Raw genomic sequence first — 14,083 nt, 5'->3', positions numbered from 1 at the left:
CCGATGTGAAGGGCATCTTGGCTGGCTTTGTACTTTTCCAGCCGGAAGTATTAAATGAGGCCACCATCCCACCGTTGGGGGTCAGACACGTGTCTGAGCCCCCCGAAGATCATCAGAAATCGTTGGATCACTTCAACAAATATCCCACATGCAAGATAAGGTCATATGCTTATATAAGAAGAAGGAAAGTGTAACCGGAAGGTATGACATTTAAGACACCCTCATTTACTCTCCTTTCATTGGTTCCGACCAACATTCTTACACATTAAACACACACGAGTACTTATTAGATTCACACCTTGGAGGAAACATTCCGGTGATCACGCTCATTGGAATAAGCTCCTCTCATTTTCCAGCAAGTTTACTTATTCTCACGCCAGAGCTTGGTCACGGATCCCCCTCCCGGGGTCCCCCGTGGCGAGGCTAAAGGTTTATTCTTTTGTAGCAACGAAGGCCGAGGTATCTTGACGTCAGCGAAGATCCATTGAACGTCAGCCGGGATTTGGGTATTCGACATTGGCGCCATCCGTGGGACCCCAGTCTGACCGGTGCCTCCACACTAAACTCCGACGTTAAAGATAGCCCGTTTCACAAGCAGCAGCATGGCAACCCCACCCAACTCACGTACCATCCAGACGGTACAGAGCGATCATGATAAGGTCACAGTAGAAGATATAACTCATGAAGAAGAGAACGAGAATCAAGTGGAAAATCCGGAAAGAGAGGAACATATCACTCCAGATTTCGTAGCCATGCACAGGGCAAAGTTAAAAAAGTGTCTCGAGGATTTGGAGAGGCAAGAAAAGCTTAACAGCCTTAGGGCTAGACTTTCCTTTGATACACCTTCCAACCAGGAAGGGACAGACCCTCAAAACAAGGGCAGTGGTGGTGACCCACTAGAAACGTTCATGACAGCCCTTCGACAAATGTCCTCAGAGGAAAGGGGGGATCTCACCATGGAAAGAAACCAAAAGGAAAAGAAAAAGAAAAGGATAATCAAAATGATGATGGCTTGGATCAACCCTATCTTCCACGGGACTTAGCTGAAGTCTCAAAATTCACTCGGAGAATTCCAGAAGCACCGATGCCCCATAAAACAAAGCTACCTCCAAACTTTGACCGGTACGATGGGACAAGAGACCCTGAAGATCATCTTCATGCCTTCAGAGGTGCGGGACAACTAGGGCGGTGGCCCATGCCGGTATGGTGCCATATGTTTGTACAAACCCTGACAGAGGGTGCCCGGCTCTGGTTTAACAGCCTCCCCCCAGGGGGGATCGACAACAATGAAGAACTAAGTGAAAAGTTTCTGAGGAACTTCGGCCAATAGAGAAAAGTGGTCAAAAATCCAAACGAAATCCTGCACATAAGACAGAGGGACAACGAGCGGATAGATCAATACATGGAGAGATTTGTCAAAGAAAGCATGAACATCAAGGACGTTCCAGAGATCATGAAGATTAGCAGTTTCATAAATGGGTTAAAGCATGCACAACTATGTGAGAAACTAGGGGAGGAGTTCCCACACTCGTTTGACAATCTCATGGACAGGGTCAGAGCCTTTGTCAGGGGCAAGGACACAGTCAGCAAAGCTAAGGATACAGACACCCCATCCCGAAGGGTCACCCCGGCTGCGAAGCCTCTTGATAAAGGTACACCTTACTCCAGAAAACCTACTTTTGATAGAATGTTGCATGAAAGAACAAGGCCCTCGTACTCCCCATATAGGCCTCGGGGGAGAGGCCCACCCCCTACTCTGATAGCTTCACCCCTCTCACCAAAACCCCGAGCGAAATACTGGCCACTGAGAGGGTGAAGAACTCCTTCCCAAGGCCACCAACCATAAAGCCTGGGCCAAAGGCACAACCAAGTGAGTATTGTGACTTTCACAAAGGGTTTGGCCATAAAACTGATGATTGCATATATCTAAAGAGAGAAACAGAGGCCGCAGTAAAGACGGGAAGACTGGCCCATTTGGTTAAGGAAATCAAGGAAGGAGGGGGGGACCGCAAAGGGAAAGATGTAAGGGAGCCTGGGAGGGCAGATGTAGACATGAATAGAAGGAGAAACGAATTTGATACCACCAGGAGTGTAAAGGCCAGAATCCTGGGCTCCCCGGACTGCATGAAAGCTCCCATCCTTATGCCACACTTGGAGGAGAATGAGGTACAGCGGCTCCCACTGAACATTTCAGCCATAATAGCCGGCCACAAGGTGGCCAGAATACACGTGGACGGGGGATAAGGGGTAGAAGTTATATACGAACATTGTTTCCTCAGATTTGATAGGGACGTAAGAGATCGGCTTGAGGAAGATTCTATCCCCTAGTAGGATTCAACAACAGTGTATCACATACCTTGGGGAAAATCAGACTCCCATTCACAGTTGGGGTAGGGGACCGCATTCGAACTATAAACCTAACTTTCACAGTGGTCCGAGCACCCTCAAAATACAACGCAATCCTGGGAAGACCTGGAATTGGAGATCTGCAAGCACAGGTATCCACCCTACACGGAGCCTTAGTATTCCAGACGCCAAAAGGCTTGGCCTGGGTAAAGTCCTCATATGAAGTAATTTCTTCTGTGTCTGAGGGGGAGGCATCTGGTAAGCCCCGAATGAAGGGGGTCGAAGAATGGGTCCTTTATGACAGGTTCCCAGAGCAGACGATTAAAGTAGGGAGTCACCTGAGTGACAAATGTAAAATGCCCTTAAGGAGTTGCTCCTCCTCAACATAGATGTATTCGCGTTCCAGCACGGGGACATGACAGGGATCCCCAGGAGCTTAACTGAACACTGACTCAATACATACGCCTGGGCAAAGCCAGTCAAGCAAAAGAAGCGGAACATGGGCCCCAGTAAAAGGAGGGCCGCCTGTGAGGAAACCAGGAAGCTACTCAGAGCCGGAATAGTTAGGGAGGTAAAGTACCCATCCTGGGTCGCAAACCCAGTCATGGTTCAAAAGAAAGACGGGGGATGGAGGATGTGTATTGACTTTCAAGATCTAAACAAAGCATGTCCCAAGGACTGCTACCCCCTCCCAGAAATAGATGTACAGGTGGACTTTTTGTTTCAGTACCTCCTAAAGTGCTTTTTGGATGCCTATAAAGGATACCATCAGATTCAGATGTCAATGGAAGATGAGGAGAAGACCGCCTTCATCACAGACGAAGGGACATTTTGCTATACCAAAATGCCCTTCGGACTCAAGAACGCGGGTGCAACCTATCATAGGTTCATGAATGCCCTTTTTAGGGAACAGCGGGGATGAAACCTGGAGGTATACGTAGATGACATTGTTATCAAAAGCCTGACTGAAGCGGCTATGATAGACGACATAGTCGAGACGATCCGAACCATGCAAGATGTAAATATGAAATTGAACCCTGGGAAGTGCTGTTTCGGGGTAGAAGAAGGGAAATTCCTGGGGGTAGTGGTTACCAAAGGCGGAATCAAAGCTAACCCGGAGAAGACCCAGGTCGTGGCCGAAATGAGATCTCCCAAGTCCCTAAAAGACATCCAGCAGCAGAATGGAAGGCTAATTGCATTGAACCGTTTTCTATCAAAAGTGGCCGACAGGACCCTCCCCTTCATGAAGGTGCTGAAGGATTGCCTTCAAATAGACAGGTTTAAATGGACCTCTGAAGCGGAAGTTGCCTTCCAAGAAATGAAGGCCTACATCTGTCAACTCCCAACCCTAGCTACCCCAGTACCTGGGGAACATCTGCTCCTATATCTATCCTCGAAAACAACCATAAGTGCAGTTATGATGGTAGAACGGGAGGGAAAGCAGATACCAATATACTTCATCAGTAGAACACTTAAAGGCCCTGAGGAACGTTACATGCCACTGGAGAAGTTAGCGTTAGCCCTTGTTTTCGCATCCCGAAGACTCAGGAGGTACTTCCAGGGACACAAGGTCACCTTGATGATAGATCAGCCCCTCCAAAAGGTGCTCAGGAGGCCGGAGCTGTCCGGACGATTTGCTAAATGGGCCGTGGAACTGGGAGAACATTCCCTGGAATTTAAACCCTGAACAGCCATGAAAGGACAAATACTGGCCGATTTCTTAGCAGAAGTCCCGGAGGACGAAGAAAGAGAACTCCTAAAATGGGAAGCCTTGGAAAGAAAAGAAAAAGAGGAGGAAGATAAGGCTGTATGGAGGATATTCACAGATGGAGCCTCTAGTGAAGAAGGGAGTGGAGCAGGCATTACCTTGATAAGTCCTGAAGGAGTTGAGTTAACCTACGCCATAAGACTGGACTTCGAAAACACCAACAATACCGCAAAATATGAAGCCCTTTTAGCAGGGATGAGGCTGGCAAGGAAGATGAAAGCAAAGCACGTAGAAGCTAGCACCGACTCACAGCTGGTGGTCAAACAATATCAAGGAGAGTACGAGGCCAAAGATAGCAGAAGTCTGATATGTGGCAAAAGTAAAAGAAATGGCTGAAGTGTTCAAGACTTTCAAGCTAAAATACATCCCCCGCGGAAGAAACAGAAAGTCTGACGCCCTTAGTAAGCTGGCCTCAGTAGCATTCGATCACCTAGCAAGAAAAGTCAAAGTGGAAGTCCTGACCTCCCCCTCCCTCGGCGCAGAAGAGGTGGTTGCAGTTGAAAATGCACAAGAAACATGGATGACACCAATTGTAAAGTTCCTTAGAGACGGAACTCTACCTGAGGGGGATTGGGCAGCCAGAAAGGTGAGGGTCAAGGCCCTGCAATATGAGTTGATTGATGGGGAGCTGTATCGAAGATCATACCTGGGCCCGTCCCTGAAATGTGTTGACATGGAAGAAGCTGAGTATGTGATTAAGGAAATACATGAAGGGATTTGTGGAATGCATTCGGGGCCAAGGACGGCAGTAGCAAAGGCAATGAATGCGGGGTTCTATTGGCCTCGAATATACGAGACAGCTTCTGAAGAAATCAAGAAATGTGACAACTGCCAGACACATGCACCTATGACCCATCGACACAAGCATCCAATGATACCCGTCTCAACATCTTGGCCCTTCTAGAAGTGGGCTATTGACATAATAGGGCCGTTCCCGGAGGGTCCAGGAGGGGTCAAATATGTAGTAGTCGCCATCGATTATTTTACTAAGTGGATAGAAGCAAGACCCTTAGCCAAAATAATCGGGTAACAGATGAGGCGGTTTGTACTAGACAACATCATCTGTAGATACGGGGTCCCAAAGGAGCTGGTAAGTGACAACGGCGTCCAATTTGCGGGAAGGCCCTTCAGACCCTGGTGTGAACTGATGCATATACAGCAGGTATTTACTTCCATCACCCACGCTCAAAGCAATGGATTGGTAGAAAGAGCCAATCAGAGCATTATCAAGGGAATGAAAGGGAGACTCGGGAGGAAACAAAAAGGATGGCTGGAGAAACTACCATTTGTGTTATGGGCATATAGGACCACTCCTAAAGATTGCAACGGGGAGACTCCTTTCAGTTTAACTTACGGTGCGGAAGCTGTTATCCCGGCTGAAATAGGATCCCCAACTGCCCGAATGAAGCTCAGGGAAGAGGAGAACGAGCAAGACCTCCGGATGAACCTGAACCTTTTGGAGGAAAGGAGGGAGATGGCAGCAATCAGGGAGGCCTAGTACAAGAAGCAGCTGGAAAGTTATTACAACGCCAATATGAAAAAGCTCAGCCTCATCCCGGGGGATTTGGTTCTAAGAGCAAACGAATCCAGCCTACAGGAGAACACCAGAAAACTAGGCCCCAACTGGGAAGGGCCCTACCGAATTGCATGGGCAAACGACAAAGGAAGCTGCAAATTAGAAACACTCCAAGGCAAGGAGGTCCCCAGAACATGGAACCTCATGCAACTTAGGAAGTACCACATATGAAGGGTAAACCCCCGGAAAAAACGGCCAAGGAGCCACTTTTGTAATATTTAACTGTTAATCTGGGGCTTGCCCCCAAGGACAGATCTTTTGTAACAACTTATGCTGGGAAGTTTAATCCCCGAGTGTATGAAAAATGGACAGCTAGCCTGTTCTCTTTTGACAAAATAACAGGTATTATATCTAGGCAGACGTGCCCAGAAACACTATAAAACCTAACTAAATAAATGAGCACACGTGTACAAGGTATATCAAACATGCCAAAAAGCCCGCCCGTGGGGCAAAATAGGGTCTAGCTAACCCAAAGAAAGCGGACAAAACAAACCAAAAACATAATCTCACATTATAAACTTGTCTAGCGATTGGCCTCGAACAGACAATCCTGGTTTACCAGGCAAACCATAAGTACAACACATTTCTGTAAACAAACTACAAAAAGAAACCATTCCTTATTCATTCACAGAACAAATGTACAAGGAAAAGCCTTCATAGCTTTGGCAAAAACAGCTAAAATACAAGGCAATAAACACAACAAATTCAACCAAAAAGGACCAAAGCACAGCTTCCCACAAAATGCCCCAAAGATCCTCAGGAAAGCACCAACTCGATCCTCGGCAAAGATTCCTGTAAGACAAAAAACACAACAAAGAGCAAGCAAGAGACAGGATAGCAGCATATAGTCATAAGTTATACGATTAGATACTAAGGAGAACCCCCACACAAAGGTTCCCCTTCCAAACATCAAAAAGTTTAAAGTATTCTAGGGAAAGTAGTTATCTGTATTACAACCACATCGAAAGAAGCAAATGTTTAGAAATCACTGAGGGGCATCCCCAGACAAAGACGGCAAAGACGAGGGACCAGCAGTGGAAAACAGGGCCTTCAATTCGTCTATCGATATCATGGGATGCTCCAGGATCTTCTTGAGAATGGCCGGGGTCTTGCTCCCAAACTCCTCATCCAGCTTGGATAGTCTCTTCTTAGCCTTGGAGTTATACAGCGGAGTCTCTTTCCTACCCAGACCCTGAGCAGAATAAGCATAGCCATCCTTCAGCCCAGCCTGGTAGCCAACATCCCGGTAGGCCCTATATACCTCTTCCAAGCCACTCTTAAACTCCTCTGACTGAGAAACAGCAGAAAGGAAAGCCCCAAAGCCTTCAGTGATTAACCAATGTTTCTCCCTGGCCAGCCGCTGGTTATCATCAGAAGTTATCCCATAATCTTCATACATAGTATTCAACTGCTCTTGGGAAATAGAGCCAACTTCCTTCAAATGCTTTAACTCAGCGACCAACTCCTCCTTCTCCTCCACCAGCACCGCCATCTCCCTCTCCCAAGCTCGCTCCTTCCGCTCCAACATGGCTCCCGCCCCCTGGGTAGGAAACATTGCAAAAATCTAAAAACCAGTTTGAAATATATATAAAAAGGGGGGGGTAGGGGGGAGAAAGGCAATATACCTTCTCTTTTTACAACTTTCTCTTAGCCTCGACCACCAGGCATCTAAGTCCGACAGCAACAGATTGGGAGGTCTTGAGCTCAACCTTAAGTCCTTCATTCGCCCTCCTTAAATCATCGATCCGCTGCAGCATACCAGCACCCTTGAAAAAGCTCTCACAAAGAGACATGTTATACTGATCCTCAAAAAGATCATCCCTCAAAGCAGACTTCACGAACTTATGGGAGGGAGGAACAGCATGACTAAGAAAGTCCCTAGCAGCCTCAGGAGTCCCTATCACCGAGGAATAAGATACCTTCCATTTGGGGACATATGTGAGAGGGACAGCATCAGCAAACATAGGAGCCAAAGGGGACCGATGAGTAAGACCTTCAAGATGAGTGGGTTTACTGGTCCCCGTAGCATGAGAAGGTGAGAGTTCAAAGGCTGAGGAAAAACGAGCCGTGCCCAATTCTAGGGTCTTATCCCGAACCCGGGAAGTAGAGGGACCAGTGGGGATCTCTATGGGATCATGAGAACTCCCCTGCACAAAAAGAAGGTATCTTTAAAGCAAAACAAAAGCAGGACAAATAGGCAGGAAAAAGAGACTCACCAACAAAGGTGCACTCACGAAACTCGAAGACCTCAGGTGTTTGGACAAAGAACCTTTGACCCCAACAGGGGGAAGATCGGAAACAGCCTTCGACGAAGGAGGGGGCTTCTGCCCACTAGCACTTCGGAGCCTTTGCCGGATATCACGGGGAGCAGGGGTTGGCGTAGGACTTGCGGCTTTCCTCTTACGAACCAAACGGACTTCCAGAGCTTCATCATCACTTTGATCAGAATGCCGAGCAAGGGTAAGATCAGGGGAACTCTCCTCCCCATCAGAAAGGGTTCCCTCATCACCTCCCACAGCGACAGAACCCCCAACCTGGACAGACCCCCCCGGTGACCTGCGTCTCCACATTCCGATTCAAGCCAGGATCAACTTCATCACCAACTATAAACTTGACATCCTTGGAATCGCCTTGAAGCAGCCTCCACAAAGTTAACTCTGTAATAAGAAGAACACCAAAGATGACTGCACAAATACCAAGGCACAAAAGAAAACGACAGCAAATCCAGAATAAAAGATACCTTTTTTGCCAAAGAAGGCCTTGGGACGAACTGGGTAAGAAGGGCTCACCCCCCCCCCCCCCATGGCAAGAATTCCCTCGGAAAAAGTAAAGGCCCTCGTTGGGTTCTCGTACATTCGCTTCCACTGAATGGTCTCGGTAGCAGACAAGGTAGGAACAACATACTCAATAACGGCTTAAGCATCCCTTGGCAGTGGAGACTCCGGTATCATGGCATCAGAGACAAAGATAAACCTACTCTTCCAGTCCTTCGGGTAAGTAGAAGTTGGCATAAAAGAGTAATAGGGTTTCGACACACTGTTCTGTTGCTTAGCAAAAGTAAATCAATCCCCGTCGGAGATCAGTTTATAGAACATGCAGAACAAGGGGATAGAGGGCTCGCCAGAACCGGCTGCACAAGACAACTCAAAGTGTACCACTCTCATAAAACCTAAGGGATGCAACTGAGAGAAGTGAACCCCAAAGTGGCGAAGCAAAGCAACCTTGAAAGATGAAAGAGGATACCTGACTCCACAAGAGGAAAATGCCAGTGTATAAATAGGAATTCTATCCGGTGTACACTCAGCCGATTTATTAGGGTTCGGCAAGGAGGGAGAAAACTGCTCAGGAATGTTGTATGTCTCGACAAAGGACTTCAAATCCTTCGCTGTTAAGACCGATCTAATTGCAGAGCGACCGGAGCGACTCATAACCAATAAAGAAAATGGCGATCGGAGAAATGTTAAAAAAATAAGAAACAAAGGATAGTATTGGAAACAGAACAAGAATTCAAGAGGGCCAAAGGGGTATTTAAAGAGATGATTGATAGTGGTGATAACCGTCACATCACCGTCCTTTCGAAATTCAAAAAAGGGGGCACGTGTATTGATGGGATTAACCCCGCCATTAATATTCGGCAGTCTAGTAGAGGGTGAATAATAACCGCTTAGGGTACGGGCCCACATTTTCTAACCAGAGGATTACCTTTTGAAAATAAATATAGCTCAGCCCCGGATCATGAGCCTTGGGTCTCAGAGCCAGGGACTAAAGATGACTTAACGACGGGCCAATGAATTGCTCCATTTACCCGATTTGGGCTGATACCATAAAGGCCCACAGATGAGCTTACTTCTCCATTAAGACTTTTCCCATGCAAATATGAGCGGGAAACGAGGATTCACAAAAGAAAGGGAGCATTTAATGCCCGATGTGAAGGGCATCTTGGCTGGCTTTGTACTTTCCAGCCGGAAGTATTAAATGAGGCCACCATCCCACCGTTGGGGGGTCAGACACGTGTTTGAGCCCCCCGAAGATCATCAGAAATCGTTGGATCACTTCAACAAATATCCCACATGCAAGATAAGGTCATATGCTTATATAAGAAGAAGGAAATGGTAACCAGAAGGTATGACATTTAAGACACCCTCATTTACTCTCCTTTCATTGGTTCCGACCAACATTCTTACACATTAAACACACATGAGTACTTATTAGATTCACACCTTGGAGGAAACATTCCGGTGATCACATTCATCGGAATAAGCTCCTCTCATTTTCCGGCAAGTTTACTTATTCTCACGCCGAAGCTTGGTCACGGATCCCCTTCCCGGGGTCCCCCGTGACGAGGATTTGGGTATTCGACAATGATAAAGGTATTCAAAGAGAAGCTTTTGTAGTTAAACCCTCTTAAGTTATATCATGTGAATTATAGTTGACTGAAAATAAGCATGAAGGTGGAGTTTTTACTGCCGATGGCTGAAATGGTACGACTTTAAAGTAACTTTAAAGTAATTGTATGCACAAAGAAAAGAACTCACATTGGAAGATGAAGATGATGAAGTAAAATGAAATATTAAAAAATGACTTTTGGTTTTCCAAGGGTTATTTCTATTTTTAATATTAAAAAAGGTGATGGGAACAGTGGTTTCGATGGAAACTCGTAGTTGCTGATTCAGAGATTTCTTGAAGCAGGAGGTGAAGGATAGGTGGCGTGATATACTAAAAAAATCAAACACACGTATGCGACACCAAGAAAGTACTACACTATAAGAGAAACATGTGTATTCAATTAAAAATTATACCGTATTAGTTGGTGGCATGGCCACCGACATTTGTGTTTAAGAATATACTAAATCCGATACTGACCGAGGTTGACCGTGTTTGTTCGATTCTTAGGAATTAGGCGAAGTTGAAGAAAGTCGCATCGGCAGCCTTCCTTGTAGCGGCTACTCAGGGAGTACTCGACCTTGGTGTATACTCCATGCTCGGCTGGCCTCTTTTACGAAATTGAACTATAAATAAGGTTTTTATTTTAGGTTTTTATAGAGGTTTTGGTGATTTAACGGTTTTGGGATTGCATTTCTAGTTATCAGGTAATGAGTTCCAAGAGGCAAATCCAAACACCCACGTGGAGATTAACTGTTGTATCTTGACTTTTGTTATAAATCAACTTATCCCTAGTGAGTGGAAGCAACAAAACTATATTCAAGGATGAATAATGAAAAAAATACAACTGATGCCATCATGCATTCAAACAAAATAAGCAAATACTCATAAAACATCAATATTCATTTGTTAAATAATGTTCCAATGTCTCTAATAATCATCGTGTATTCAAATAGAAGCAAGTATTTTAAGCATGATGTTGATTCAATAATAAACACACATAATACCACCACATATGAAAACCAAAGAATTCAAAACTCAAAACACACAAATCAACTGGCAAAAAAGAAGCAGCAAAATTTAAAACCCAAAGACAATAAACAAAGAAGAAAGCGTAGGACATGAATTAAAAGGAAGACTCATATGAAGAATGACCTCAACAGCAATATTTATACACCATTTAAACCGCCTAGCTCTATTAATCGTTGCAGCTTTAAAGCCCTCTACACGATTTGAAAAAAAAAACATTTGTGGAATTCGTTCTAGGGTTTGCGAAACTGGATGATTTCTTGATTGTTATGCAGTTTGATTTTGTGATTCTTGCGTTGTAACTGACAAAAAGCTAAGATTAGAGGTAGACACGTTATCAAGAGAAAAAGAACATGGAGTATACACGTGTTAGGTAAGAGGAGAAAAGAGAAAGGGACTAAAAAAGTAAATTCTACCGATTTTTAGTTTTAAGATATATGATAATAGAATATAGGATTTTTTTCTATTTTGTTTTATACTTTTAGATCATTTGTAGTGGCTAGCCTATTTGAAAAAAAAACTGTTATATTGATATTGGTTTTCATTTTTTTATTTTTAATTTATGAGTTAGGCTGTATAGACACAGTGCAATTTTTTTTGAATGGCAAAGAATGATGTGTCAACCACCGTGATACCGGGAGTTGTGGCCAAGGTCGACTACTCGGTCGTCGCTAGCCCCTTGGCTCTTCTCAGATGCGCGGAAACCCGACCTCCACCCGCCCGAAGGCACGGTAGTGGAATAATCGGTAAAACCTCACACCTCATCCAAGTCGAACCGGCGTCACCCGTATTCGCTCTTCACCTGGATGCCGCATGTAACGCCCCAAAATCCCTTTATTGACCCAAGTGGGTGTTTAAATAATTTAACATGATGTTGGATAACTAGGAACAAATAACCTAGTTAGATGTAATGTTAACTTTTAAGAGTAAGGAAGAAAGTTATGGGAGAAGAGATAAGATGGCAAACTAGAGGGACTAAACTGTAACATGGGAAAACTCATGTTTTATAAAACATGAACTTAACACACAACACACACATCGTGTGTGTGTGTGTGTGTGTATGGAATGTTCAAAAGAACACAAGGGGAGCCAAACCCTAGTTATGAAAGATCTTCAAATTGAAGGGTGAATCGAAGCTCAAACATATAAATGAACATGAATTAATGATCACCTACACAAGGGGATCATGAGGTATGTCTTGAAACTTAGATTGATGATCTTGTATGAAGTGGGTTATGTTTAATCCGCGAATTAGTATGAAATTGATCATGTATAGGTGTTAGAATCACCATATAGAACATGAATTATGCATGATTTTGCTTAATTTGATATTTTAAGGTGAAACCCAATTGTTATGGTGAAGATGGTTACATGGATATATCATCGATGTCCAATTCTTGTTCAATATTGATGTATCATGTTATGTATGATGGATTCTTGTTAGATGAATTGAAAGAAATTTGGTGTTTGATATGTTTGATGTCTATGTGTGAATGATACTTATTGATTAGTAAGAAGATTTGATGAACTAAGTAAGAGCTTAGAAGATTATGCATGAATTAGTTGTACATTGTGCTTAGAAAGTAGTATGCACACCAGGTGTATGATGAAATGTCTAAGTGAAGTTAGGATGCGAAATTGTATGAAACGGCTTGATATATATATATATATATATATATATATATATATATATATATATATATATATATAAATGAAATATGATAATGATGCTAAGATTATGTTAAATTACTAGTTTGAATGTGGTTGTAAGCACATTTGCGTCATGAATATGAAATGTATATAGCGTCATTTCTATAGCCTATTATGATGTCACGGATGTATGAGGTTAAGTCGAAAGTTCATATGATAAACTGTTGACTTCTGAAAGTCAACTGCGCATAAGAAGCATGGTTGGACTTATTGTCACAATTGTAAGATTATAGAAAGTTACATGGTACGTGTTATATCAATGTGTGTTATATGTGACGACGTGATGAATTATATGAGTTGAAGAGATATGATTGTGGGAATATGCCTTATGTTTGTTAGAATTGACTAGTGAAGGTCAAATGTGGAATATGGATTTGATATGATTATTAATATATACAATCATGTATACTAACAAGAATGTGAATGCAATGACATGAAATTATAGGGATCATGCCAAGATGGATGGAAGCATGGAAAGCTAAAGGGTCAAAAGGAAGCAAGGAAACGGATACGAATGCAAACGTTTAAGGTAAGTGATTTCTTGAATCACTTCTTCTTTGATAAATGAAGTTTGGTGTGTTGAATATAGGGAACCATGTAAGAAGATTATGGGTAAGAGTAAGTACCAAAGTAAGAAGTGTTATGGTAAGTCGAAGATAGTTGTTTATGTCCAAACTACATAGTAGAAACGAACGGGTCAAAATGTAGAAAGAAGTATGGCGTGATGTAGTAGTTGGTTTGATCACGAGATTAAGATTTAGAAGGATACGGAGCTTGATTATAATTAAATGAAAGTACATGGAAGTTCGATTTGTACAAGGTTTGAATTCTTTGTTGATGTTTGCCGCCGTAGCATACGGCTGGCATACCGACAGGGTGAAATAAACCTATGGGCTGTGACAATTCGTCTGGGTTATGCCTGATAACCTAGATGACCAGATAACTCGCCTGAGTTATGCCTGAACCTAGATGACCAGGTAACTCATCTGGGTTATGTCTGATAACCTAGATGACCATCTAACTCGTCTGGGTTTGCCTGATAACTTAGATGACCAGGTAACTCGTCTAGGTTATGCCTGATAACCTAGATGACCATGCAACTAGTCTGAGTTATGCCTGATAACCTAGATAACCAGGTAACTTGTCTGGGTTATACCTCAGAGATTAACTGATAAGGAATTGATGTTGAACTAGATATAGAAATTAGAAGGGATTTAACATTTATACCCGTTAGAAAGTATGATTGAAGAAATGTTAAAGAAAAGATTATC

This window comes from Helianthus annuus, chromosome 3, assembly GCF_002127325.2.
Source record: "Helianthus annuus cultivar XRQ/B chromosome 3, HanXRQr2.0-SUNRISE, whole genome shotgun sequence".
NCBI lineage: Eukaryota > Viridiplantae > Streptophyta > Magnoliopsida > Asterales > Asteraceae > Helianthus > Helianthus annuus.
This window is presented reverse-complemented; position numbering follows the sequence as displayed.